At 36.1% G+C, this 27,476-nt stretch overlaps 1 protein-coding gene across 2 annotated transcripts in view; it reads right to left on the bottom strand.

Moving 5' to 3' along the window:
• FARS2 (phenylalanyl-tRNA synthetase 2, mitochondrial) overlaps positions 1 to 27,476 on the bottom strand; it is a 230,105-nt gene that overhangs the window by 198,758 nt on the left and 3,871 nt on the right. Inside the window, exon 2 of one of the 2 annotated variants that reach the window (XM_088063477.1) lies at positions 24,938 to 25,009. The gene's annotated coding sequence lies outside the window, so the exon portion shown is untranslated. Of the gene's footprint in view, positions 1 to 24,937; positions 25,010 to 27,476 lie in introns of those variants that run through there. The other variant, XM_088063484.1, reaches the window with a different exon arrangement.

Here is a 27,476-nt window from a genome sequence, read left to right as displayed (position 1 = left end):
GGAATGAAGGAAGCCCAAATCAAATTCTGTGTTGAAATCTGAACTATATTCTAAGTTCTGCACATACACACACAGTCCTTATCTCGTACAACCCCCAAAAAAGAAGCAACACCAATACAGTCTTTATGAAGTTTCTTTGAATTTTTTCTTTTGTCAAAATAAGTTAGATCTAAAAAAAGAAATAATTATATCCTCAATACTTAAATCCATCAACAAAACAGAGGTGTATAAAGAACAAAGCTGGGGGACACTAATTTCTGCATAGTAAAATAAGCACCTGCTTATATCTGGAAATACCTGATGATTGCAATAAACAGTAGATCAAAGTGACTTTAAAAAACATGAACGATAACAAAAACACCTTTTTGCCACTTCATAGTTCATATTTTATGCATAACTTTTCCAGAAGAAAAAACATAACTGTCTTGTAAGACTGAAACCACCTGCACCTTTTCTGTTCAAGATGATATCCATTAATTATAAAAACTAGAACACAATACCCAGAAACATTCTGCTTCATTCAATAAAGATACCATCTTTGCTCAGCCTGTTCACTAGTTTTCCATGTGAATTATGGTTTGGGGGAAAAGTGTATACTGTTTAGTTTCTGTGTTTTTAAATGAATTGAAATTTCCATCAAAATATCCCAAATTAAAATTAATTATTTGCTGGTAAGCAGGAAATGCATCAGTCCTTATCTTACAAAATTAGAATGTGTAGATATTAAGTAACCAGCTATATTTCTGTTAGATTGTATAATTGCTTAAAAGTGGAAAAAAAAAGTGGTTGCTTTAGCATAAAGTTCTAACATTACTTACCAAGCAATTAATTTCACTTTTTTCCAGCAGGCGAAAACCAAGTATTTTCAAGGAAAACAACACATAATGCACAAAAGCTTCTCTATTCCTTTAAAGAATTCATTTTTTATTATGATTTAAATCAATTCAGCTTGACTGATGTCCTGGTTTGCTCACACCAATCTTCAAGATCCCCCTCCCATGACCAGAATGAAGGTTGCTGAGTTTCATACAGATGGGTAGTAGGGAGCTGCTAGCTCGCATAAATGATTTCTAGCATGCATCAAAGGAAGGCCTTTGCAAAGGTACTCCCTAACAATCTTCAAGTGATTCTCTCAGGAAAACTGATTACTCCCTAAAGATGGTAGTCTGGAATAGAGTTCCCAGTCTCAATTAACCTGGGCTGGTTTCAGCTAATGAAGTAGAAGTGAGGAAAAAATTAACAAGATATAGTACACTACTTTTAGCATATTCCCTTGTTTATATTTAGAGTTCTTTTAAGCTCTAAAATGAAGATTCGATCAACATATAATAAAAATCAGCAAAAAAAATTATTTTGTTTGCAGTGTCTAAATTAAGTGTTTTTACAAAAAAAAAAAAAAAACGAGCAAGGTACATCATAAAAAGAAAACTGCACTCTAAAGGTCTTCCCTAAGTAAGGTTAGCTGAAAACAGAGATGGGAGAAAACATGTCAGTCCCATTTTCAGGAAGATCAAGAAGGACCTGGGGAATAAGTCAGGCTCACCTCAATCCCTGAGAAGGTGTCTGAGCAACTAATCTTGGAAATAACTTCCAAAACACGTGAAGGTGATCAGGAGCCTTCAGCCTGAACTTATGAAGGGGAAATCATGTCTGATACACCTGTTAGCCTTCCATAAAGAGATTTTTGTCTTGGCAGAGGAGAGAAGTGGATATGTTGGTCCTGACCTTAGTAAGGCTTTTACAGTGTCTCCCAGGACATATTCATAAAGAAACTCACAAAGTACAGACCAGAAAAGTGGGCACTGAGTGGTGAGGTAGACTGAACTGCCAGCCTTGGGAAATTATTATCAGCTGCAAACAGTCCATCTAGAGGCTGATCACCAGCAATGTGCCCCAGGGGCCATATGGGCTCTAATACCACTTTAATACCTCCATTCTGGTGAGTGACCGAGGAGAAATCTACAGATGATACAAAACTGGGATAAACTGTTGATAAACCAGATGAACATGGTGCCATTCAGAGGGACCACTACAGACTGAGAAAATGGGCCAACAGGAACATCAGCAAGTTCACCAAAAAGAGGAGCAAAATCCTGCTCCTGGGGAGGGTTAACCTCAAGCACTTATATACTGGGGTCTGGCTAGCAGGGCAGCAGTTTTGCAGGAAAAGACCTGATGGTTCAGATGGATAACAAGCTGACTGTGAGCCAGTCACACAAAGAAAGGCCTAGAGCATCCTGAGCTGCATTAGGAAGACTGCTGCCAGAAGGCCAAGGGAGCTGATCCTTCCCCTCTGGTCAGTTCCAGTAAGGCCACACCTGGATTGCTGTCTCCAGCTTTGGGCTTCCCACCGAAGCCCAGGGAAGGGCCACAGAGATGTAAAGGGATCATAGCATCAGGAAAACACTGGAATAATAATGCACTAATCAGGTTTCCATCTCTTTTCATTGGCCACTCTTTCCATTAAGCCTGAGCAATAATACCATCTTTAACATACTCTGCAAAAAGCAAAGCAACATGTCCCCACCGCAAAAAAAAAAAAAATATTAAAGAGATATCCTGTATGCTTGGTGTCCAGCAGAATGTTTTAAAATACCTTGGTATTTTCAAGAGGAAGGATGACTACTCAACTTCTTTCAGTATTTTTAAAAATAATCAAGATTCCAGTTTTCAAAAAGGAAAAAAAAAAACAAACACCCAAACAAACAGTAAGATGATGACTTCCATTCTTACATATGACAAGCCAAAAATACTCTTAAAATGGCAATCTATTTTTACTAGCAGGTATGTGGGGGTTGTTTAGTTTTTTCCAAACAGAGCAGCTGCAACTACTTGCAAATCAAAGAAATTCTAACACTCTCTGGTGTAAGGACTGCATTTTTTTCACTTTACCAGAGAGCTCAAGTAGTAGCTCTTAGCTGTGCTAAGAAAAGGAAACTGCAGAGCTCTGAAGCAGTGTCCTGCTGTTGAAAAACACAGGCATGCAACCCTAAGAAAAGCCAAGTCAAAACTTACATAATCCCTACCAGAAATGAGTTCCCCAGAAATATTCTGCTGTATGCTCATAACTCCTTATGAAATAAAGGCTACAGTATCCATGCAGTGTTTTAAGTAAAGGGTAACAGGCCATTTTCTTCATGACTGCATTTGATTTTATCATCTAAGTGTTTAAATCTACACTGTAGATTGAGGTGGCTCAAACACCACCTACAATGATGCCAACACTTTGTCAAAAATAACTTTATATATATTAAAAAAAAAAAAAAAAAAAAAACAAAAAAACCCAAACCCACACCAGACATCTATTCTAAGTCACAGAGTCAGGAGAAATTCAACATGCTGGAATCCCCCATCACCATCTAGAGGGTGTTATCAGACAGCGCAGTGAGGTGCAAATAGGAAGGGACAGAGACAAAATCATTTGAAAATGAGATTCATATCCTCCTTCCAGAATTCATAGAATAATATAAAACAATTTCTAGTTTACCTTCTTTCTAACCCACTCCATCTCCCTTATATATTTATTATACATCATCAATGCCCTATTTAACTCTGTTTGGTTTTCATATTATTCTCCCCTAGAGCATTTTGCCAATATTAAAAAACACAATAGCATTAATGACACACTGTTCTCGTGTGTTATTTCTTTTCAATTTTCTAATCCAGTTGAGTTATGCTTTATATTCTATTTTCTTCTCTCCCAATACAAGAAACTCATACACCAGCATAGGAATGAGTGAGCACACTCTCCTACATAACCACATCTTTCTACTGTTTATAAGCATCTTACCATCTCTGGCCACAGCCTTTCATCATTTATTTACAATAAATATTTTTCAATCCTCTAATTTTCCTCTAGTCTCTAGTTTCCCACTGAAGTTGCTGTGTGATCTGACATCAACCCAGCACAGCATGTATACTGTGCAATATCTTTGTAATACTTTAAATGTCTCCTTAATGGTTTTAGCAGATCGGAGCAAAACACTCAGGGTGTCCTGAAGAACCAAAGTTTTCCTTCTATCAACTGATGAGAAGACTTATTTTTTTTACTTTGTGGCATGACCTCTGAATCACTTCCTACAGAAGCTTCCAGAAAAAAAACACAGGGCTGTTCTTGCCCCATCATCCCATAGCAAAAAAATTTTCAATCCTTCTGGGTTTTTGCCTCAGATTAACCTGTTATGCATACCACATGCATGGTCAACCAGAATAAATATTATTTTGGTACATCTCTTTTCCATTGTCATGATATTTATTCATTCCAATATCCTTCATGCAGGTCCCGGCTAAGTATCGTTCTTTCCTTTATTTTGGAGTCTATCAAAACCTCACAGGTAACTAGTAATTTCATTCCCAAAGTAGTGAGAAAACAGAATTATTTTCCTGCTTAAACACTACCCATATCTAATGAACAGTTTACCATATCTTCACCTTTCACAAAGCAGGAACAATAGCTGTAATGCTTTAATCCTTCAGGTTAATTGAAAAATCTTACAAGCCTTCATCTACCCACTGTAAAGTTTAATAGACATTTCTCCCATCATAATACACAGGTTTTAGTGGCTATGCATGTGACCCCTAATCTCATACTGATTACTTCAAAGAGCCTAAAATTTTTAGAAGGAACAAACACTGGTAATGCACTATCATAAACTGGAATAATTGTAGAGATAAAAAAGACAGGAGAGAGAGAAACTCAGCAAAATTTTTGTTCTTGATTTGTTTTTTCACACTTGGAGAAGGAAGGTTACTTGTTTGGGATATTTGGAGGAGAAAAAAAAATCACATTTTCTTCATCAGAGATATTTTTTTCTGGTCACCCCTAAAACCCCAAAAATGGTTAGCAAACAGGCATGTAAAACTAAGTTTGTCTTTTCCTGTTATTTGACACTATTTTAGTGAAGCACATATAGTAAAACTGCTCAGCTCTAAAGGCCTTCTTCCCAATTCCGGAAACAAAGTATGCTTGTCCTTTAATTATCACATTTTTATAGAGCATCTCATATCACTGGGTATTGTACTTAACACCTCCAACTTCTGGAATAGGAGATTACAGCAGAAACCAAGCTTTCATTTTATAAACATACTTTCCATATGGAATTAAGCTTAGAAATGTGATTTTGTAATTTTTCAAGCGTAGAACAACAATGGTGGCTGGCAAATACAGCCACCAACAAAAACACTTTGTTTATAAACACATAGAAAAATAAATCATTTTATTGGCTTTATCACACATGAATTAAAGAGCAAGCTCTGACAATAGGAAAAACAATTGAATTCTGTTTGTTTCTTGCAAATAAAGCATATATAGTTTGTAATCTTGGTTTGAATAAATGAGAACACTCTGATCCCTTTCTACATCTGTGAGGAAAGAAGGGGAGAAAAACCCAAAGCACACCTACAGTGGAAAGGTACATGTCTGGAAAAGAAAATCGCTTATTTGGGTGAAGTTGGGGTAGAAAACAGGGTTGAAATAGAATTTTTCCCCTATCAACAGGCCTTGAAGCTGGTAACACATTTTCTGCACCTCATAATCATTCATGTCTATGCTATTTACATATGTGTATACATGTGCACACACACACACTGAAAATTACATATATATGTATGTATATTTGATTACAAGCTGTTGCTTATTTATGCTTTTCTCTAGCTGAGGAACACTACTCTCCAATCTCTCTTTTTCTGTAAAATTACCTGCAAGCACATATGATATGATTTCCACCAACTGAAGTATTTACACACAGACTGAACACATCTCTGAAAGTCATGTCCTGCCCTAGACAGAAGTTACTGGAAAGAATAGATGAAATCCCTCTGATCATCCCACTCACTCTGTCAATCTAGATAATATAAAGCTCCCTCCTACTTTCACATCAGTAACAGTTGAACTTTGTTATTTCACATTAAAAACAATAAGGAGGAGAAAAACATGTATTTTAAGGACCTGTAGAACTAAAGGTTTACATACATTTTCCCTCTACTTACCTCATCTCTAAATGACCTTCTTCAAGGTGAAGCCCCAAGCAGGGTGAAGTTCTAAAATATTTAGTAGTTATATATTTGTTTATTTATTTAATGTTTTCATCTTTCCTTTTCAAAAAGACATGAGTCTGATGCAAAGATTTTGTATGCTAGCATGCCATCCCCCCTCCACCACGCTGAAGTTCTTCATTAGATGATGGTATCTGAGTTCTTTGTGAGACAGAGCAGTGACCAGTGGGTCAGAAGCTCCATGTAGCTGCCATGTAGACCGGTTATCACTGGTCTAACTAACAGTAAGATGCTTAAAAAAGCACGAAGTACAAGATCTGCAGTAAAGGAGAATACTTTATACATAAATAAAGAGATGCATCATCAGTGGGGGAAATCTACAACAGACAATCTCTCAAGTTTTCCTCAATTTGATAGGCTCCTTTGCCTCAAACAAGGCACACGAGCAAGTTTCATCACAAAAGCTATTTAAAATGTGCACTGGGTCAATATCTTCACTTTGACTTTGACTATATCTTTTTATTACTGTCTTAAAACATTTTATTTTTACATTATTAAATAAACAAATGTAGGAATGCCTCAGTGTAATTAGCTACATATGTCAGCTTGATTCAGGGAAATAATTCATTATATACACCTTGCTTTAGATAACATCCCATTTGTACTGTGATTTAAAGTGGAAGGGACATACTTGTTACCAATGATTACTTTGTGGTTTACACCTTTGATCTTCTTCCAAAATATGGCCTTTTTATACCCACCAGGCAGGTTTCTGTAAAATTGGAATAGCGAAAGAATTGAGAGAAATAAAGTGGGAAGAAAGACACGAGGTCCTCAGTTGTCACATTCATTTAGAGGTTTTTGCATTAAAACCAAATTGTTCATTACCAAGACACTCTGGGACTCAGTTCAGAGGCTAGTGGAGAGCCACAGAAAGTGGCTCCAAACCTTTCCATATCATACCTCAAAACTGTGGTGGGTGACTTACACTGAAATAAAAACAATCCAGACTCCAGTGATGGAAATATATATAAATTCCTCCTCAAGCAGATCTGGCTGACACAAGTGGAATACATATCTCTGTTCACTGGTCCAGATCATCAGTGCCAAAATCTACAAACTTGGGATGATTCCCTCGTGTACAGAAATTCTTCCTGAAAACATAATTTTTTTGGACTGACATTTAAAGTGGGGAGAGAAATCACTGAGGTCACACTAAATTCAATTATGCTGACATGGTCCTCCATCCCAAATGACAAACTACTGCTATCATCACCTCAAGTCTGTTTACTGTAGTTTAAAGCTCAATATTACAGAACTGCCAAGTCATCAACCAGAATAATCATGTACAGAAAAAGGACAGTTACCAACAGTTCAAAGCCATGGACAAAATACGCAATTCCCCAGAGGCAAAGTGGGATGCAGAAAAGTTGCAAGAACCCACTAATACTCTATAAAAATATTATTTAAATATTATATATTTCACTCTTGGGTATCCAGAAGCTTTATCCCTGTGGATTACATCTGTTCTCAGGGACCTCAAATCACTGCTGATTGAACAGATTACTATAATCTATTACTAGAATAAAGCCCAGAATAGATATTACACTACCACTCAGAAAAAATAAACTATAAAACTTCACACCACCACCACCACCAAAGAAACTAATATGTAGAACTTAGCTCTTTAGCTCCTCAAATCTATCATCTGTCATTTAGCTCTGTTCTTTCTATATGAGTGACAATGGCTATTTTTTAAAACAGGAGAGCAAGAATGGATATAAGGATAGGTAATGAAAAAGAATGAAGTAACCATAATGAGGATAATGGGGTGTTCAAGTGTTTCCTTAATTAAATGGCTGGTGGCAAAAGAAACTCTTTCAACAGCTACACAGAACAAACTGCATTACAACTAATAGGAGGAGGATAAAGAGTAGAGGCAAGTGAAGAGAAAGATCTGATAGCATTCACTGTAAAATTCAATATTCAATATAAAATTCAACATTCAGTATAACATTCAGCTGAGAGCAAGAGCTGCAAAAGGATGTGCTTGCAGTACAATACCTGGAGGGAAAAAGAGGAGGGCATCCCAGATGCCTGCAAGGAAAAACATTTCTATTGTTTTCTAGTAAAAATATTCAAGAAAGCAGAATTGGAACTGAAACTCAAATCTATACACTAAATAACATATAGTATATATACTACTATATTGCTGCAATTTAAGAGCAACATAACACAATAATCTTAATAATTAGCAAGTAAGTAATTCTGAGTTCAAGATGATCACATTTCTCAGCTTTTCCTGTATCTGTGGCCACACACAATATGTGCTTAAACATTTAAGGCTTAGGTATATGTTCATCTGTGTTCATCCTTCTTCCAGTAGTGCCTGGATCACTTTTAATATCTAATATTTTAATATTAGACAATAAAATTCATGACCACAACTAGAAACCTGGTAACAACACAGTCCAATAGCATGGCACCGGCTCTCCAAAGGGATGGGAAAGCTGAGATCTCTTGGAAGTAAGGATGAGGTTGCAAGGAAGATGGAAAGAAGAGTGGGAAAGCACAGGAAAACAGAGCTGTGAAACTGTGACCTGGCCCTTCAGCCACATATGTTTCATGTGGTATCAAGCACAGGCTTTTGTTCATCCATTCTCAAATCCAGACAGGTGACACATTTTAAACACATGCTGTTAGTGTGGGTTAGTCCCACACAGTTAGATCCAAACAGTCTAGACTACCTGCCATACTCACAAATAAAGGTTTTCTATTTTAGAAGCACGTTCCCTATCTTGCCTCTTCAGAAAGGAAATAAATTCTTGATTAAACTTTTTTAAATGTAGTTTTATGATGATAAAGTTTTTGTTTTAATAACTTCAAATCAGAGTCTGCTGAGTTGGAGGGGATCCATCAGGACCATTTAGTCCAACTCCTGTGTGCCAGATTTACATTCTTGTGCTCTTTCATGATAACAAATGCAACAGAGGACAGATTTGCAATAGTTAGTCATTCTTATAATATTTAAAAGAAAAAAGTAAGAGAACCCCTATATTAATCATCAAAGGGGTAAAGCAGTCCAGTAATAACTCAGTGTTGTATGGATTACTTCATCTTGTTGATGAGGAAAATAAAACTTGCAAGCTGGCTACAGAGAAGATGACAAAAAGAAGATATCCGTGAGTCCAACACTCAGCAAGCATACAAAGACTTTGCATCAGCCCCTACTGGAGATCCTTTGGTGACTTTAGAATAGAGAACAATCAAAAAAACAAAATCAAAAAAAGCCAGCAGATGGGTCTAAATGAGGAGAACAGAGACAGGTGACTAACTAGCCTGAGAGAAATAAAAATAAAATGGGAGCAGTGCCACAGTGTTATCATTTTTGTAGAGCCACCTGGATAGATAGCAGGCTTATCAATGAATGCCAAAAATGAGTAGTACCCATCTGCTAACCCTAATAAATAACCCTTACTAGAAAAAATACAAAATAATATAATTCCCTTGGCAGATGTGTTTGTTTAAAATATTTATATGGGTCTTACATGGCTTAACAACTGTTTGCTGAGAACACAATAATGCTTTAAGATGACCCTTGGAAGCATGGAGCAAGTCAGTAGCTTTAAGAATTCATGAAAACAGAAAGTTACAATAACTTCATTTTAAACAAGCAAAAGCTCTGCAATTACCACTGCTTTCAAAATGTCTTTAGAAAGATATTTCTGACCAACTGAATAGACTGATAAAAAAAACATGAACGAGAGGCACTTCAGAGTCTGGAAAGTTAGTACTTCTCTGGAGGTAACAGCAGCAGAAAGTATCTTTATTCAAAAAGAACTTCAAGAACCATGGTACAAGACCAGTTTACCTCCTCTACTGTCCGCCCCAAATGGCAAAAAGTAACCTTTCTGCTGATTCTAAGTGTGCCTTGAGAAAGGAGGTCAGACGTGGCTGGAGGTAAAATGAGAAACGCTCAGGTCTCCTGGAGTACTCTTACAAAAAGAAATGGCATGGAAGAGAAGACTAAAGCAGGCAGATGGGTCTGCCTTCATGAGTTTGAAAGTAAAATGCCTCTTCTTCAGCACTAACCTTTATCAACTCCAACCACTGCTTATGTAATGAAGGCGTAGGAGTATGGAACAGAAATTCGAACTTGCTAAAACTGAGAGTCTTCCAAGCTGGACTTTTGATTCAGTGGTGTATTTATTTTTCTTAGGTGACATAAACAGCTGGAAAATACCCTGGTCTGTTTAATATCCTAAATTCTACCACCTCCATATAAGCAATATAAGTCTGGATTCACACAAAATTACCCAGAACAGGACAGGCCTCTGTATACAGCCTGTATACAGCTACCCCATCTTTGAAAATGTTTTGCATAAATGTTTTTGCATTAAATTTTGGCTTTCATATGTCAAAAATATGACAGAATTAAACTTAAAATATGCATATACAAGCATGTATAAAGGGAAAGACGAACACAACAGAAAGCACTTCTGAGGAGACAGAAATCACAAAATGTGAGCAAACATTTGTCCACAGAGACTACAGTTCTGCAAATGTCTGGACACAGATATGGGGTCAGACCTCCTTCATAGTTCCTCCAACAGATTTTTAAAAACTCCCAAACAGCACTTCACTAAAACAAAGCCAGCAGACACTGAACTGGTTCCTACAGACTCAAGAGCCTTTACCAAATACCAGCTGGCTCTTACAGCTGAATCACAAAATACAACATTACATACCATGTACATTATTTCTGCTGCTTTGTATTCCCTGCCTTACCATGAACACACAGTAAAGTAATAAAAACCCATCAACGTGATTTTTTTCACCTGTGAACTGGCCCACACTTCTTGAAATAAGAGCAGGAATTCTCTGATACAAAACCAAACAGAAGGCTCAGTTTAAATACAAACAAAGACTTCCACCAAAGAAAACAAACTTTCAAGGTCAAGTTACAAGGTTTTAACTGTAGCATTTCCACATGACATTCCCTTTCTAGTCCAACTAAAACAGCTGGTTTGGGCTTTTTAAATAAGTATTTTTATGAAACAGTTGCAGCAAAGCCTGCATCACTGAAAGTGCAAAATGAACATCCTTAAGTTTTAATTTCTGTTATAAAAATTAGTCAGGATAAAACTTAAAGCTTTTATAATGTTAATCATTCAATATTAGTAGCAAAATATTCCTTCTATTCCTTCCTTCTGTTGACTGCATCTTATTTACATCTTTATATTTGTCATTATTATTTACATCTTAAATTTAAATATCTGTGTTTCAATACAAGTAAGGTCCATTGCCATGGCAGCCAGATTTTGCCCATGCTACAGGAATGAACAGCAGCAGCTAGTGCCACAGCCTTCTCCTGACATCTTCGAGAATGGTACCAAAAAAAATTCTTTAAACATACAACATATATTCTCATTTTATCAAGCATCAAACTGTTCTCATTGGGATAAGAAAAAAGCATGGCCGTAAGAGTTATCACTCCACTGACACCATTCCATATCCTTTTTATAATGGTCTTCTGTGGACCTACCAGAGCAGGGCATCCTGCCTCCAGCATGTACAACACTGAAATAGACTTTAGAAGAAATTGTCATCACCTAACCAGACATATTCCTAAACTTTAACCTTTGAAAACTTTAACTTTGTTAAAAACCTACATTCAAGCAAACCAACAAACAAACAAACAAACAAACAAAAAAACAAAACACACATAAAGTTTAATAATTTTCTTTTAAACTGGCTAGTTAGTAAGGATAATTCCAAAAACACTTGAAAATATTTCAGGATTGTGGAATTTAGGCTCAAAAATCTCCCTAGGAACAAACATTTCTATTTGTCTCAGAGGAAGCAGGTTCAGCTTTTTTATGACTCCTCCTCAACATGAAGTTTTATCACACATGGGACCTTAAATAGTTCCAGCTTTGTTTAACCAACCTTCTTTTCTTGAACATACCCAGAATTACTTGGTATCTGCTCATTACATTGCAAAAGCAGAGTTTTTCTTCCCTTGCCTCTCCACCCAGGTTACCAGAATGAGTAATGGTCACCGAAAATAAAACTCACTAAGTTTCCCACCCATAAAAATGACACTTCTGGAAACTGTAATTTATAGAAGTACAAGCAGCAGACAGATACATTCCAATTTATATATCCGAATCAGAGCCTGAAGGGTCAGTAGTTAGAAAATGGTCTTAATTTCATACAAACAGAGCAATCAATGGGTAATAAACAACACAGTAAGTATAAAATCTCAGTTTTGTCATGTACCACTGAATCTTTTTAATAAACTCATCTTGGCTTCTTTCCACTGACAAATACAGGTATTTGGGAAAAAATGGCTGTAAAAGTATGATATCTAACTGTTTAAAAATATTCCTTCCTAAGGAAGTAGACCTATGAAGTGGAATTATTTTAGCCACACTGGAAGAACAAATTAAATGCATGAAATCCTTGTGGATGCTGGCACGAGGTTAGTTCAGCTCCCACTCTAGGTCAGGAACATCAGAGTTTTTCTAAGACAACAGTCCTAATGCTGGCAAAATCCAATCAGCCTGCTATCAGACAGGCAAACCAGATTGTTCTTTGTCATACCAGAAATCAACTTGTGTCAACTGAACCAAAGTTGTATCTACTCTAAATGTGTGAATCTAATTATTTGGCCTTATTGTAGTATGCTAGGGGGAGTTTTGCTTAAAGAATTCTGCTTGTTTTCCTGGCTGAATTGTAAAATTAAGAAACTTCTGTGAGGAAAGCAAACAAATGCACAAAGCAATCCAGATGCTCTTGGTGCACAGTAGATGAGACTTTTCAGCTACCTAGACATCCTTAATTATTTTCAGCAAATAAATCATCTGCGTAAAGCTGTTCGTTGTAGTAAAGGTTGTGCATGGTGAGGTAATCTCAACAGAGCACTTGGTGATTCATTGACAATATAAATAGAGCATTTTTTTCTTGCAACTAGTAAAAAGAATGTGAAGTCATAAAGAGAACCCAACAGCATATTTTTCTGTAGCACCTAGAGAAGGCAATAATAGGAGGTTTTCATGCTACTTGTAAGATATTCTGTTTCTACTAAGCAATGGCAAGAAGCAGCAGATCCTTGGTCAGCCAAGACCCTTTGGCCCTGAATATTCAAGAATCAGCTTTTTTAAAGTACTTATGTTTATTTATTACCTTATATAAGAAGGGATTATGATGACTGTAAGACACAAGGCTACTTGCGTTACACAGCAGTCATCAATGCCTGCTGCACATTCATTCCCCAGGCTGTGGTATATTTGTATCTAGGAATTTCTTTTGGGATCATCAGAGAACTCTCAAGAATTACCACAAAAATTTCAACAGGAACACTGCTTCACATACGCTCTGTCCTGCTATGAGGGTAAAAACTTAGTTCCAAATGCAAGTCACAGATTGTAAATATCAGAAGGGAACCTCTAATAGCAACCATCAGTAGGAAGTATAACCACAGTTTGCTAAAAATTTTGTATTCACATCTGGTGATGACATCTTTATATAGTATCATCAGTGATGCTCTGAATGGGTACAGTTTGACTGATGCATATCTTTGGTTCTAGTGATACTATATTTTAAGAGTGATGGATAGTAAGACAGTTTCACAATGTAAATATATGGCCTATATATGTTTTGCCTCAAAAAATTCTACTAGCTTTTTATTTTATTTTTCATACAGCAACTCATATTTCAAGGAATGGAAAACAATTCAATATGAAATCATGAGCATTCTTTTTAATATCAAAGTACTTTGAATACTTTCAGGAACAGAGTAAGCTCATCTAAGTGCATATTCTGGCTTGACCATCCACACCTGAGGCAGGAACTCCAAAAGGCAGATGGTTTGGCAGCACTGGTGGGGTGGGGAGGCCATGTGTTTGTGCGTTTTCTGCAGGTGTGCACATGGGGAATATGGACTGCAGAAATATATCCTACTCTGTGAAACCACTTCAAGTTGCATAAAGCATTTTTCCATGTACTGCAATGCTCAAGCAATCAAATTTGCATCAGATGGCCCACTCTACTAATTTTTGAAGCATAGATTGGAATATTTCCACAGCTCAAAGAAACTTTGACAGATGCAGAAAATATAGCGAGAGCTACATTTCTCCAGCACACTTTGGAATTGCAGAAATTTCCCCTGGAATGGGAAAAGCAGATACCTGATTCTCAAACTGGTTAATTAATTACTGCTTACCTCTTGCTGGTGACAGTTACCACAAAGGAGCAACTTTATCAGTACTAACGGAAGATTAGAGAAATTGAATTTTAAACACCCTTGCAAAATTGCAAGGCTAAACAAATGAACAGTACAAGGAAAAGAGTCTATGATGAACCCTGCTTTCAGAACATATAAGCGCTCTCTTTTGGTTCAGAAATTCCAACTTAGTAATCTCAGAAAGAAGTATGATCCTGATACAAAGAACTCAGTGGCTTAACAACTAGAATTCTCTTCCCCATCAAAGACACCCACATACACAACCTTGCCTAAAATCTCAGTTACAAGTCCTGCAAAGAATTAATGCATCAGTTATGGTGAAGGTCTATCGCCCATTTTCTAACTTACCATGGCAAATACAATGTACTAAGGAGCAAAACTGCCCACAAGGAAAGCATAACGACAGTAAGAAATGGACAGTCCCAGAAATAAGCTTAGGGATGACTTTTTAAGATAATCCCCAGAACAATCTCCTTTAGAAATTAATTCAAGCTTTACTTCTGTACTTCACAGAACTACAGGATCATAGAGTAATTTTCTATGGTTCAAAGAGACCACTAGAGGTGGCCTAGTTCAAAACCCTGTCCAAAGCAGGTCACTCAGAGACTTCCCTGAGTTTGGGTTTGAAAGCCTCCAGCACAAGAGTTTCCACAACTTCTCTGGACAACCTAATTATGGCTCATTTGGATTTAGTGCTCTCCCCACCATGAGTTCTTCATGCAGAGAGATCCACACAAAACAACTGCTTGCTAACACAGAAAAGCAAACCTAGAGTTGGCCTAACTGATTCCCTTTTTTTCAGAAAGGGAAAAAGGGCAGATAACATATGTGCAAAACTTGGGAAAGATTAAAGGTTCACAAGTCACACAAAAAGAAATCTTACACTTGTACATCAACTTCTCAAGTCTTAGAAACTGCATTTACTATTTACTTCTATCTACTTTGTCTATGTCTGACCTTTAGTACATGATGCACCGTAAATGTCCTACCTTTTCTTTTTGTATCTGGCTACCAACACTACAAAAGTTAAATACTAACTGATTTTTTAAACTCTTCTTTTAAATTATTTTTTACAGTTATGGATTTACATTCCAAACATCTGGAATATCTGTAATTCAGAATTTAGTTGTGGAAAAGAGGGTGTTATACCACAAAATTGTGAGATTTTTCATTTTAAAATAATTCATTTCAGATGCCACATATCACAAATGGAGATGTTAATTAATGCAAGAAAATTTATAGGTTTATGGAGAGCTATTGTGTATACTTTTCCAGATGATGGCAACATGCTGACAGCTTTAAAGAACTGTTACTGTGTTACTGTGAGTTTTATAGTCTAAGCAGCCTCCTCCCAATGCAGCAATCTAACAGTTTACATTTACAGTTGATTATAACTTCTATTATGTTCCAATATTTGTTAATCATCTCAGAGACTGTGAAAAATAGCATCATTTGTCTCAAGCTCTCTTCTCTAGACACACTATTCTAAAAGTCTGAAAGACAACACATGCAATGTTTTCTCTTACAGCATCCATTCTCAGTTCTTTAAAAATATTTCAGACAGCACTCTTCTATTTTCCTCTTCTGTAAGATGTGTCAGCCAACAGAACATAATTCATTCTCAGGTTTACAGTAAGCTTTCTTTTGCAAGCAGCAGAACCAGCAAAAGTTTTTTTCCTCTGTGTTTGGAGGCAAAGTTAGATTGCAGATTCAGTGGTAATGGACAAAATCATCCTGCTACCTCTGCTTTGGCTGTGCAGTTTATAGGGTTTATCTCCTTCATTCTCACATTCATTCAATCCTTTATTTTCACACACTACCTGTGCCTTGCTGAATCTGGGACCCAGACATTCTGTGTGAAATTTAACTGAAGTGGAAGGAAGAGGGCTGACAGAAGATGAACAAATACCATTTTGCAGACATAATTTCTTTAGGCCTTTATGCTTAAAACCTGGGATTTTAAAGGAAAGTATTAAACTCAACCTAACAGTGTCTTCAAAAAGTGATGGTAAAACATCTCACCCAGCAACAACTTAAGTGGAAGCAGCCCTCTAGTTCTCAAAATGATACAATGTTAGTCTATTCTCACGGATAAAGGTCATAGCTAAAGCAATCTGCCACTCTGGGGGCAGATTACACTTACATACATCCACTTCTTTCATATCATTCATCCAGGACATTCCCTGCTTTCACAAGGCTGCAACACATTTAAGTGTGAACAGATTGATTAACAACCAGAAATCTGAAACAAGCTGCCACTGCATTTCACTGTAGATGAGCAGGAATTGCTGGAGACACTTTGTAGAGTCAAACCATACGTGCACAGGAGCGCTGTGCAACACAAACTGCACATTTCAATATGGGTGATCCCCGGCAGATGACAGGGAGTCATTGCTTTTTAAGGGTTTGCTTTTTCAAAAGTATTGGGAGGTATGACAGCAATGACAACTTTTTTGAAACAGTAGAGACACACAGAAAAATACACAGAAACAATAAACTATTTCAGAGCCAGAGAAGTTGATGAACTGACACATTCAAGCACAAGAAACCAAATCCCAACTCCTAATCAGTAGAGGTCAGACAACTATTTTTCAATTATATCCTAGAAATTCTTGTGGTAGTCATCAAACAGAAGGTTTGTGACAGAGTAAGAAAATTTTTCCCAATTTGTACAATAATACCTTGATTTTTTAACTATGCTGTCTCAAAACATATAACAAGCAAGATAGGGTATCTAGCTTCACAATACATTAAGTAATACATTAAGTAATACATTAAACAGTAATTTTCTGCTTTTAATTCTGACACCAAGATGTAGACTGTGTATACACTTTTATTTACCTGTTTCTCAGATTTGTACCTTAAAAATATTGCTCTCCTTCTAAATGAACTTACTAACTTCTAGTGAAACAAAGGCAAATGAGAAAAACCATTTGCTTACCAACATTCCTTCTTAATTGCAAATGCAAAAGTAGCAATATAAACTCATCAATCAGCAGCTAGAAACATATAAAACAAATAAATACTTAGATCACCTACTTAATTCTTTTTCTGTGTTCTGGATCACTCCCTCAAGCATACAAATAATTTTGTCATACACTTCAAAATCATTGTAAATTATAAACAATAACACATCAGCATGGCCTAAGCATATGTCATGCATATATGAGAAGGTAATGTCAGACTCTATGATCTGTGTTATGTTGCAGTTGCTACAAAATGTTTTCCTGCAAAGCAGTAGAGAAAATACCACCTAAAACCTCAGTGTCTTGTTGGTATAATATTTAATGTTGCTTCAGTAAAGGACTTTGAGGAAAAACAAAAAATCAAGGCTCTTTTTATATATATATATATATATATATATATATAAAAATATACATATATATTTTTTGACACAGACCTAATTTTTTCAAGTTAGTTTTCATTGACAGGTATGTAACTGACACCTTAGAGAATTCTTATTTATTCTGCTAAAAACTGAGTGCAAACTACCAAAAGTATAAGCAAACCCAAGTGACAGATTTATGGCTAGTTACACAACTGCTAAACTGAGAAAGCATGGTGGTAGCTTACAAGCCTTTCTCCCGTGATTTTTATACCTACTACTCCTATTTACATTACTAATCCATAAGAAGCCTGGTAACATTCATAAACTTTTAGAGTGCAAATCATTCAGACTCACAGCAGGGTCTGCCAAAGCAAGCATGACACATCCACATGGAATCTCTGTGTCCAGTGTCAACACCCACCCACAGCCAGCTCCCACCACCCTTCCTCCCTTGCCCCAAGCAGGACCTTAACTTCACCATCTGCCCCAGGTAAGGCACTGGGGCAGTTCACCTAAGAATGAACAATACAGGAAGGAATAAGGTGACAGAAATCTGTTTCAGGGTAAAAACATTTCAAATGCTTCAGGTAAGAAATTCAGCCATTCTGAACTATTACTGTCAAACAGCTTTACCTACAAACTTGCCCTTAGCAGAGGAGTTTTCTCTGGTTGCTTCTCAAACTTGCATAAACATAAAGAGATCCCAGCGTGAAGCTGTATTACATAATTTAAAAAAGATAAAAAAAATTACAGTATTAATAGAGATACCTTCAATGTGATCCATGAAAAAAAATGCTCTATTGGATAATTAAACATTTGATATTAGAGAATCTCATTGCTCTGAGGCAAAAAGAACCTATCAAAACTGCATTTTTAACCCCTAATGTTAAGTATAACATCTGGGGGAGAGAAGGGGTAGACAAAGAATAAAGCTACACTTTGCTCCCTTTTCCAGCATAAAAATATTTTCAACAACATAAAAATAGATCTGTTTTATGTGTAATGAATGAAAGATGAACAGATTTGATCTCATCATTAGAAAGAAAGAAAAGGAGGTTTAGTATAAAATGTCTCTTTAAAATGGAGGTCCACCATTAGGAAAGCCAGTTTTGGGTACTTCTGCACTTGCCATATCATAGACACACAAACATATTGGTTTATGTAATTACCACCTCAGTAGGTAAGGAACTAGAAAAGCCAACATCCCAGCATTTCCCAAGCTTGCTACTAATTAAATCATATGCATACCAGTTCAATCCAAGGATGATCAAAGTTAATGGAAAAAAATTTCAATTTAATTCAATGAACTGTGGAGCAGCTCCAGACATCTAGCTGCTACTCCGTCCTCTTTCTTCTTTATCAAAAAGCACTCCAACAGTGTGAAAGTGAAGAGGACTCCATATGAGTCTACAGATTTGTGATTTTGTATCTCCCCTCAGATCTGAATTTTAAATTAGTTGACTATATTGCATAAAATTAAGTAATCTTTTCCATGAAGGTGGATTAGAGGTTACTCCAGGTTTGGAAGGAAAACTGACTACTAATATTACTGTTACATCAATAGCTTTAAAAGATTTCAACTGTCTCTTTCTTACGCATACGTTAATTATAAATTTATTTACGTGTCCCACTGTTCACCTCTGTAACTATATTGCCATACCTGAGCATGTAAAATGTCAGCCTAATGTAATGGAAATAGGGCACTAAATTTATAAGGCTTTCTAAGATTAACAGAAAGACAAATTAGTGTCATCTAAAGAAAAAAAAAAAAAAGAATCAGTGCTCAGATCAAATATCTATTTCTAGTTACATCTGAAATGCAATGTCACAACTGCCAAACAACTTCAGTAAACTGGAAATAACATTTATGAAACTTATCTGAATAGCTTTTGCTTCAATTCTTATTAACAATGTTTTTTTCACATTCTCTTTTTCACTAAATATTTGTATTAAAAATGATAATTTAATTTTAGCATCTCAAAACTCATCTCCCAGTGCTGTCCAGGTGCTTTGTAGCCATGGTTTCAACAAATGTCCTTTCAGATCAGCCTTAAGGCTCTCATTTCTTTAAAACAGAGCTGGGCAGGAGTTGCTCTAAAATCTTTATTTGGGAATTCAATATATGAATCACTTTTAATAGCCACTGCATAATGTCTCAAATGCAATAAGTACCACACAGGAAATTAAATTTTAAAAAATAATCATTCTTTTTCAAGAATCAACAGTCAGTTAAATGAAAACTGAAGTTGTCAGCTTTCAACAGGAAGAACAGTGTCTATGCCTGAAACTTCACATTCCATCTATACAGGGACACAAGCTTAAAAGAAAAATGGTGTTTTGACACAGTTTCAGTAACATTTATGTATGCAACGCTGCCTAATCGTCCACCTCACATCTTTCCTATTCTAAGACAGATTTCAAGCATTTCCTGTTGGAAAAGGCTTTTTTTTTAATAATCAGCTCCTTCTACTTCATGTTGGAGAAACACACAAAAACAAATAGGAACTTCATGAACAGGAAGTCAGAGCTGCAGGATTTTATTCCCGTGGAACACAAAATCATGTCTCATGGAGCCCTAAAATCCTGAATCTGAATGTGAAATGATCTCCCAGCATTGCCTCTTCTCTCTCAATTACAGTGTGAGATGAAAGAGATGTAAAGAGAGAGATGTCAGCAAATGATGACTGAAATCCCTGCCATCTTTCTTCTGTTTCACTTTGACAGGGAAGTTTTCTGCAGAGTCACTTTAGGCCTCCAATTAAAAACAATGTTAGCAGGGCTTTTTTACTGGGTCCAGACATGTAAGAAATGGTTCTTAAACTCAGCCCTTGCCTGAGTACAGCACAGTTACAGGTTAACAGATGTATAGTTTAAGGTACAATGCGTAAAAATTGAGTCCTATAAATTTACCCACGTGCTAATACTGCTCTTGAGGGAAAAAGATTCTTTCTTATACTTTAAAACATCAGCTTATTTTCCTTAATATGAACCCACTATCTTTGAAATGTTAAATGGGACCTACTAAGAAGTAAATTCTATTTGCTACAACACTTTTTCTTAGGTAATGTGAAAACCTTTACTGTTTGTAGAATTCTCAATCACTGAAGCTCTTTTCTGTTGAGTGATGAAACAGAAATCAACAACCAGATTTTTTTTATTTTCCCATTTATGTGCTAGTGACTTAGGCTGTTGTTTTCCTTTACTGTTACTGTAGTCTAGAAGCAGAAGAGCCCTTCATATCTCAAGAACTATTAACCTAAAGTCTTAAGCTAGAATTACAAATATACAATATGTTACAGCAAACAAAATTTGTTCAGAAACTCTATATCATCATTTGCATTTGATCCCAAATCAAACGGGCTGCAAACACGAATAAAGCATGGAAAAAATAAATAAAACAAAAGCATAGGGAAAAGCAGCTAGCTTACACAGAGTGCAGTATTGACTTGCATGTTGTAAAAGGAAAAAAAAACAGAACTCACCTCATCAGTTTCTAAGTGACACGGTTCATTCCAACCCATTTAACCTACACAAAATGCTGGACTCTCATGAACAGCAAAATTTGAAAACAATACAGACAGCTCTGCCAGCAAGTCTCGCACACAGTATCTGTCTCAATACAGCTGGTCTTGCAGCAATATGAATTTCAGAAGGTAAAACAAAAACAAAGTAAGATTGCACTGCTAAACATTTTCAGTTTGCTCTCCTTTGCCCTGGTCTTTTTAGCAAACTTATTTACTCTGTTTACGTATTTTTAAACTATTTTGCTGTTATTTCCTTGATTCCAGCACTAAAATTTGCCACAGATGAATGGATAATGTACCTCTCCTAAATCCCACATGACTATCAAGCCTGTGTACTGCCTCTTCAGTCTCCCTATACACTGATACTACAAGATGGAAAATTTATTTTACTCTTTTAAGGACAAGTACACCCAAGAAGAAACTCAAGAACTAAGTATCTAGCCAACCTCCATCAACCAGCTTAAAAATTTTAACTTGCATATTCTACAGTTATGAATGTATATGGGTTACCAAAAGGCAGAAAACCTGATTTGTAAAATCCTATTTATATTATGAAACATTTTCTGTAACTACAGCTTAATAAATAGATTAATTATGTTTAAAGCCTAAGGGTAAAAAAAGAAGTATTTTCCTCACAAATACTTCAACTGCAACAACTGACACTGAAGCATAAACAATGCATCTGATAAATATTCATGATAAATATAAGGCCCCTCAATTTAAAATTCTGCCTATTCAAATAAATATAAGTCAAATTTTAAAATTGATTTGCTCAATTCTGTTATAATTTCCTGATACAACTTTTGTTAGAAGTTTACAGCAATTCGAATGTATTCAGGCAGACCTACCTCGTAACACTGTATTTGATTACATCTGAACACAACTGCCCTTACAGCATTTCAGAGGTCATCAGCTGACATCTCCAATAACTTGTTGAAGAAGAACTACTTCCAAAATATTCTGTAGCAAGTAAAGCAAGGCAAGTATGACTTAAAACACAGATTTAAATGGTGTCTTCATGCAGTCCCGCTACCACCAGATAAAAAAAAAGTATCACACTAAAAAGTACCAAACTAGTATTGCTAACTTCTTTTTTTGTCATTAATGCTAGAAAATAGGAAAAACTTAAGACCATGACTCACAGCTCCCTAGGATAATGGGCTCCCAAGCAGCTTCATGTTTTAGCATCTGTAATATTCTTGGGCAACATCTCCTGTAAGGCTTGCTAATGTTGATATAGCTACTCTAGACAAAGCCCAGCTCAAATAACAAAAGAAAATCTTTGTTTGAAAGCCCTTGAGAAAGCCACGTATTTTAATTATGTCAGAGAACCCTTCTGTGACACCAGACATTTGCAAGTTGCACTTCCCTCCAGAACAAACCTCAGTGGAAGAAAACTTGAGACAGAACTCAGAATGCACACGTCAGACTATGGCACAGAAGTGTGTATACATATATATATATATTTAAGACTATAACACAGAAGTATTTCTCCATCCAGTCTTTCAATACCAAAGGCAACATCCTGTCATCTTGCATTCTGAGCCAAGACATACACATTGACTAGGTGAAAGAAGATATGAAAGTCACGGAAGTAAAGTAAGTAACAACATGAAAGAATCAAGTTTTTATTATTAATGAAGAATAAGATGTTATTAATGCTCAAGGTCACATATGACAAAACAATCTTCAGTTAATGCCACATCTGTTACATACCGAGAGAATCAAAATTAAAACATAATAATTGTTTTGGTTTGTTTTCTTTAAAACCATCTGTAGAATCGCAATTTGTTACATGCTGAAAGGTTGTGTTCCACACAGGCCCAGCAGGGTCTGCCATTCAGGGTGAGGACTGAGACCCCAGGGGACACTGGGGTCAAATGAACTCCAAATATCAGGTGACAAAATAGGATTTTATAGAATCTGCAATATCTCTTAAACTTAGTTTATTTTAAAAGGAATCATTTAAATAACAACTCAGGAAGTCTGACAAAGTAACTACAATAAACATGGTGTTCCCACATACTTAGGTCAAGTCTATCCCGCAGAGTTTCTGTTTGTAGAATGAATGCTATATTAAGAATATAACCTACCACAACAGAACAGCGATATAATGGCAGCATAAAAATAAGATACATGGTGAGTGGAAGTGGAGGGTGGAGTAAGAACCACAATCTGTTCAGGAAGGAAGAGGGACAGAAGTGAAACAGAAAAACTTAACCTCTATCAAGCAACATCCATCTGTTTAGAACAGTATCATTCTTCCATAAAACTTGACAAAGTTAGTGTGCCAACATAAAAAGCAACCAGCTATTCTAAGTTCAACAAACCTATATAGAGCCAATATTTAATTATCTCTTCAGTATGTGATAATTTTACACGTACAATACTGTATCTGTCCATTTTACAATATTACCTTCCCATGGGAGGAGCTGGTGTAATGCACTATGCAATTTTCACACTGCAAGTAATCAGTATAATAAAATCAAAGTTAAAACAAATGTTGAAAAAAAAGCTATGTTCCTAGTTAAAAATAAGAAAGCAAGGTAGGTAAGAAAGCAATTTTAAAAATTATGCAAATTCTTTTGAAAGAACATTTTCAATGAAGGTCTTGAAAACCTTCTTGAAAGTCAAACCAATTTTGAAATCCTACATACACACAAAAAAATAAAAGTACTATTAAATCTGTGTGAGAATCTGATAATACGCTTATCTGTTTTCTCTGTTTCAGATGCAGCACATCTACTTCATTATGAATCATTTCCAAAAAAGGAAAAAGGTAAACAATAATGAAAATCAAGTGCATAAATATGAATTAAAGGAAACAAAGCACATGTACTGCCAGGCTAAAACAAACACATAAACAAACTAAATAAAACAACAGCAACAACAACAAGAAAAATCCCCAGAACCTGATCTTGGTCAAAACCAATACTAGGCTACAAAACATACCTGAAAATCTAATCACAGAACAGAAATTGCAGAACAAGGAGATACTTAATTCGGGTCTCCAGATAGATGAACTCTCACTAATGTTCCCAGAACAACACTTCAAACTATTTCTTCCCCCATTCCTCTTTCCTACCTCTCAGCAGAATAAACCCATCTCTATAGGGAAGCTGGCAACCCCACTTCACAGGTCTGCATCCCCATCTCCATCAACACTCACTCCCAGTTGCAGGGAAGACACAAACCTTATTGGGAGCCCATTGACACACACTGCCTTTCGCTGATGCTGCCATGGGGTCACATAAGTAAGAGACTAGAAGGTTAATGGTAGGGTTTGTAAAGTCCTAACTATTGCCTATCTGTAGCTCTGAGTTCATTCTCCATTCACAAGAGCATCACATCCTGTCCTATCCTGTCCTATCCCACCTCCATTATAACTGGGGTGTAAAATGAGAACCTCTTCTCGCACTGTATAGCAACTTACTGCCTAGGTGGTCAGGCAGATTTCAAAGAGATTATTGAAGGATCTGGACATACTCCAATATAAAGATGATAAAAGTTGTCCTTCTGAATTTCTTCTTCAGAAGATTATTATCTTCTACCTCTCCTCTTTCTCTTATTGTTACACACCTATCTTTATGTCTCAAATCTCATCATTTTCTTTGTATTAGGAGTAAGGAAATGCACAAATTCTATAGGGAAAGCAAATTTATATAGTTATCAAAGATGTCTTTAGCAGTTGGTGAAGATGAAGAAAGATTTTTTAATTACTAAAAAATTAAAATTTAATTATTGATTAAAATGGAGAGGGACTGAAAACTGGTTACTAACTTAAAAGGCTGGCAGTGCTGGTGTCAAAGATTCAGAGAGCTAAATTTATTTTTAATTATTTACCTGCAAGCAGAGATAATCTTTCTTCAGCTCTGCTTCTTTTGCCTTTAGTCAGTGCCTTGTTCCTTCTCAGGCTGAAAGAAAAATTTTGACAGAGTCATCCCAGATATAAAAACAGAAAGAGAAATAAAATAATAAAAGTTCTATCTAGAACTGTGAAGGAATGTAAGGAAGTATTGACAATTCAGCTGGTCTTACAAATGCATCAGAAGCATGATATACACAGGAACATGTCCCTAATGCATTGTCACTCATTGTCAGAGCTCTGAGGATATAAAACCAATAGTGACACAACATGAAAGACTGTCAAGGATCATGCAAAAGTATCTTAAACTATACCATTACAATGCCTAAAATGGCTATATTGTTTTCCTCATTTCAATTAAAGCAGTGCTCCATAGTCTTCTTCCATCTTCAGAAACAATTTGCTTCAGCTTCCTATTCAAACTGTTGACTTTTTTTTCCTGGATCAAAAGTCCAAGCTACTAGAACAAAAAGTCATACATGGATGCACAGCACCATATAAAATGAAAATGTGTTACAAGTGGAAAATCATATTCCTCCTCCCCTCATTCCACAGTCAGAAAACTAAACAGCCTACTTAATTCACTCAATCCTTGATGATTTACCCATCCACTGTAAACAACAATTTTGCTTAACTTTTCTTTCATTAAAAAAAAATTTAAATATTAGCTCCTTACACATGTCCCATTATCAGAGATCACACCTTTCCAACACATTATAGAAGAACTTTCAACCTTTGCTTTACCTTGGATAACATGCTTTCTTACATCAGATCCACACTACCTTATAGCAACATGATACTTCTACACTTACTGATACTTTGATCTAGGAATTGTTTCCAACAAATAATCAGAAAAGAAGGATTTGTAAGAAAATGGCTACTTGAAGTGGATTTTCAGAGAAGAACTTAAGCAGTAGTCCTTAAGTGGAGCTAGCTTCTAGTGTCATCTGACAAGAAAGGCCATGTCCACAATCCAAGCAGCAGCAGAACTGGGATGCACACAAGCAGCAGGATGTCTTTGGTTTCACATATTTGAGATATGGGACTAGGTAAGAAGAAAAAAACCCCACAGCACTGTGTTAGCTGTGCACCAATCCAGAAGGCTGAAACATGGAGAATCAGAGATGAAGGCCATGACCTTTACCACCACAGAATGACCATGTGCATGCCTGAATACATATTTGCACGTTTTTCTGCACACTCACATGCACATTTATATATGACAAAAAAAAAAAAAAACTCAAGAGAAGAAAGAATTTAGCTCCAGCAAAATATCTTAGGTGCAATCATGATCTTTAACTCAAAAGACTGGCAGTACCATTTGTAACTAACTTCCTAAACTGGAAATCACAATTCAGCAAAAAATGTACAGGGGCAGCTACAAAGAGAATTTTAGTTGCTCTTAAACAAAGTATGAGTCCTTGTTTTACAGCTAAGTTTGCTTCCTAAGCTAAAATTTTCAATATCCTCTGAAAGAGGGCAGAAAAAATATCAAAATAAATACATAATTTAGCCTGTCTGGCTGACAGCTACTGAGAAATACAATGATAGTGTAAATCACAGAGGAGAGAATTACACAGCATGGATCTAAAGGGGCATAAATGAAAAAGTGGGATGAACTCGGGGAAGAGGGTGGCATAGGATGAGCATGAGAAAACATTTCTTAACAGCAATACATTATAAAATAGAATATATTTTCCCACAGAAAGGGAAGTCATTTGAGGCTAAATTTGATAAAACACTGGAAAGCACTGCAAAGAAAGCATTTCAGAATTGATGAGGGCATGGAAGAGAACACTTCATTAATCCTGTCCTTTATGCTTCTCAAGATTAGATTTCTGAGCAAGATTTCAGTATAATAAAAAACCACACAGCAAAAATACGTAAATTTTTTGTTGAGTTCTTGTCTTCATAAGCATTAAGGTTAGAAGTGTTTAGAAGTGTCATTTGCGTTTTATGCAACCATTACATGCTGAATTATTTAAGCATTACTGATAATTTTAATCCCCTATTAGTTATTCTTTTGCCTATAATTCAAAATTATCCTTTTAATTCTGGACTTTTATAGTATTTTACTTCAAGCATTTCAAAGGACTTCACCAACATATGTCTACTAAGAACATCTTTCAAAATCAATACAGTGTAGAACACTGCCTTTCATTGATCCAGGAGTTATCCTGTGACTGTCCAGTTCCTTAATTGTCAGGTAACACAATACCCATATCCTCTGGAGGACTTAAGCCACAGGAAATTAGTTAAAACTACTGCCAAGAAGGAAAACAAAATTCATTCTTTTAGCCTGATGCCTGCAGCGCAAGAGATCATGAACCAGGACAGGTTTAGGAGCAGTGGTAAAACCAGTGTTCCCTTAAAAGACCAAGTATTACAACAGGAAATGCACTACTGGTTGCATTGTGGTTTTCCTATTATTACTGTTCTTACAATCTTACTTTAAACAATACACAGCAGTCTGCAATTCAATTTAGAAAGAGATGGGGTAACTCACAAAAAGCTGAC

Source organism: Pseudopodoces humilis, chromosome 1, assembly GCF_049639895.1.
Source record: "Pseudopodoces humilis isolate 2021_Gansu_Grassland_sample_001 chromosome 1, ASM4963989v1, whole genome shotgun sequence".
NCBI classification, from domain to species: Eukaryota; Metazoa; Chordata; class Aves; order Passeriformes; family Paridae; genus Pseudopodoces; species Pseudopodoces humilis.
This window is presented reverse-complemented; position numbering and strand designations above follow the sequence as displayed.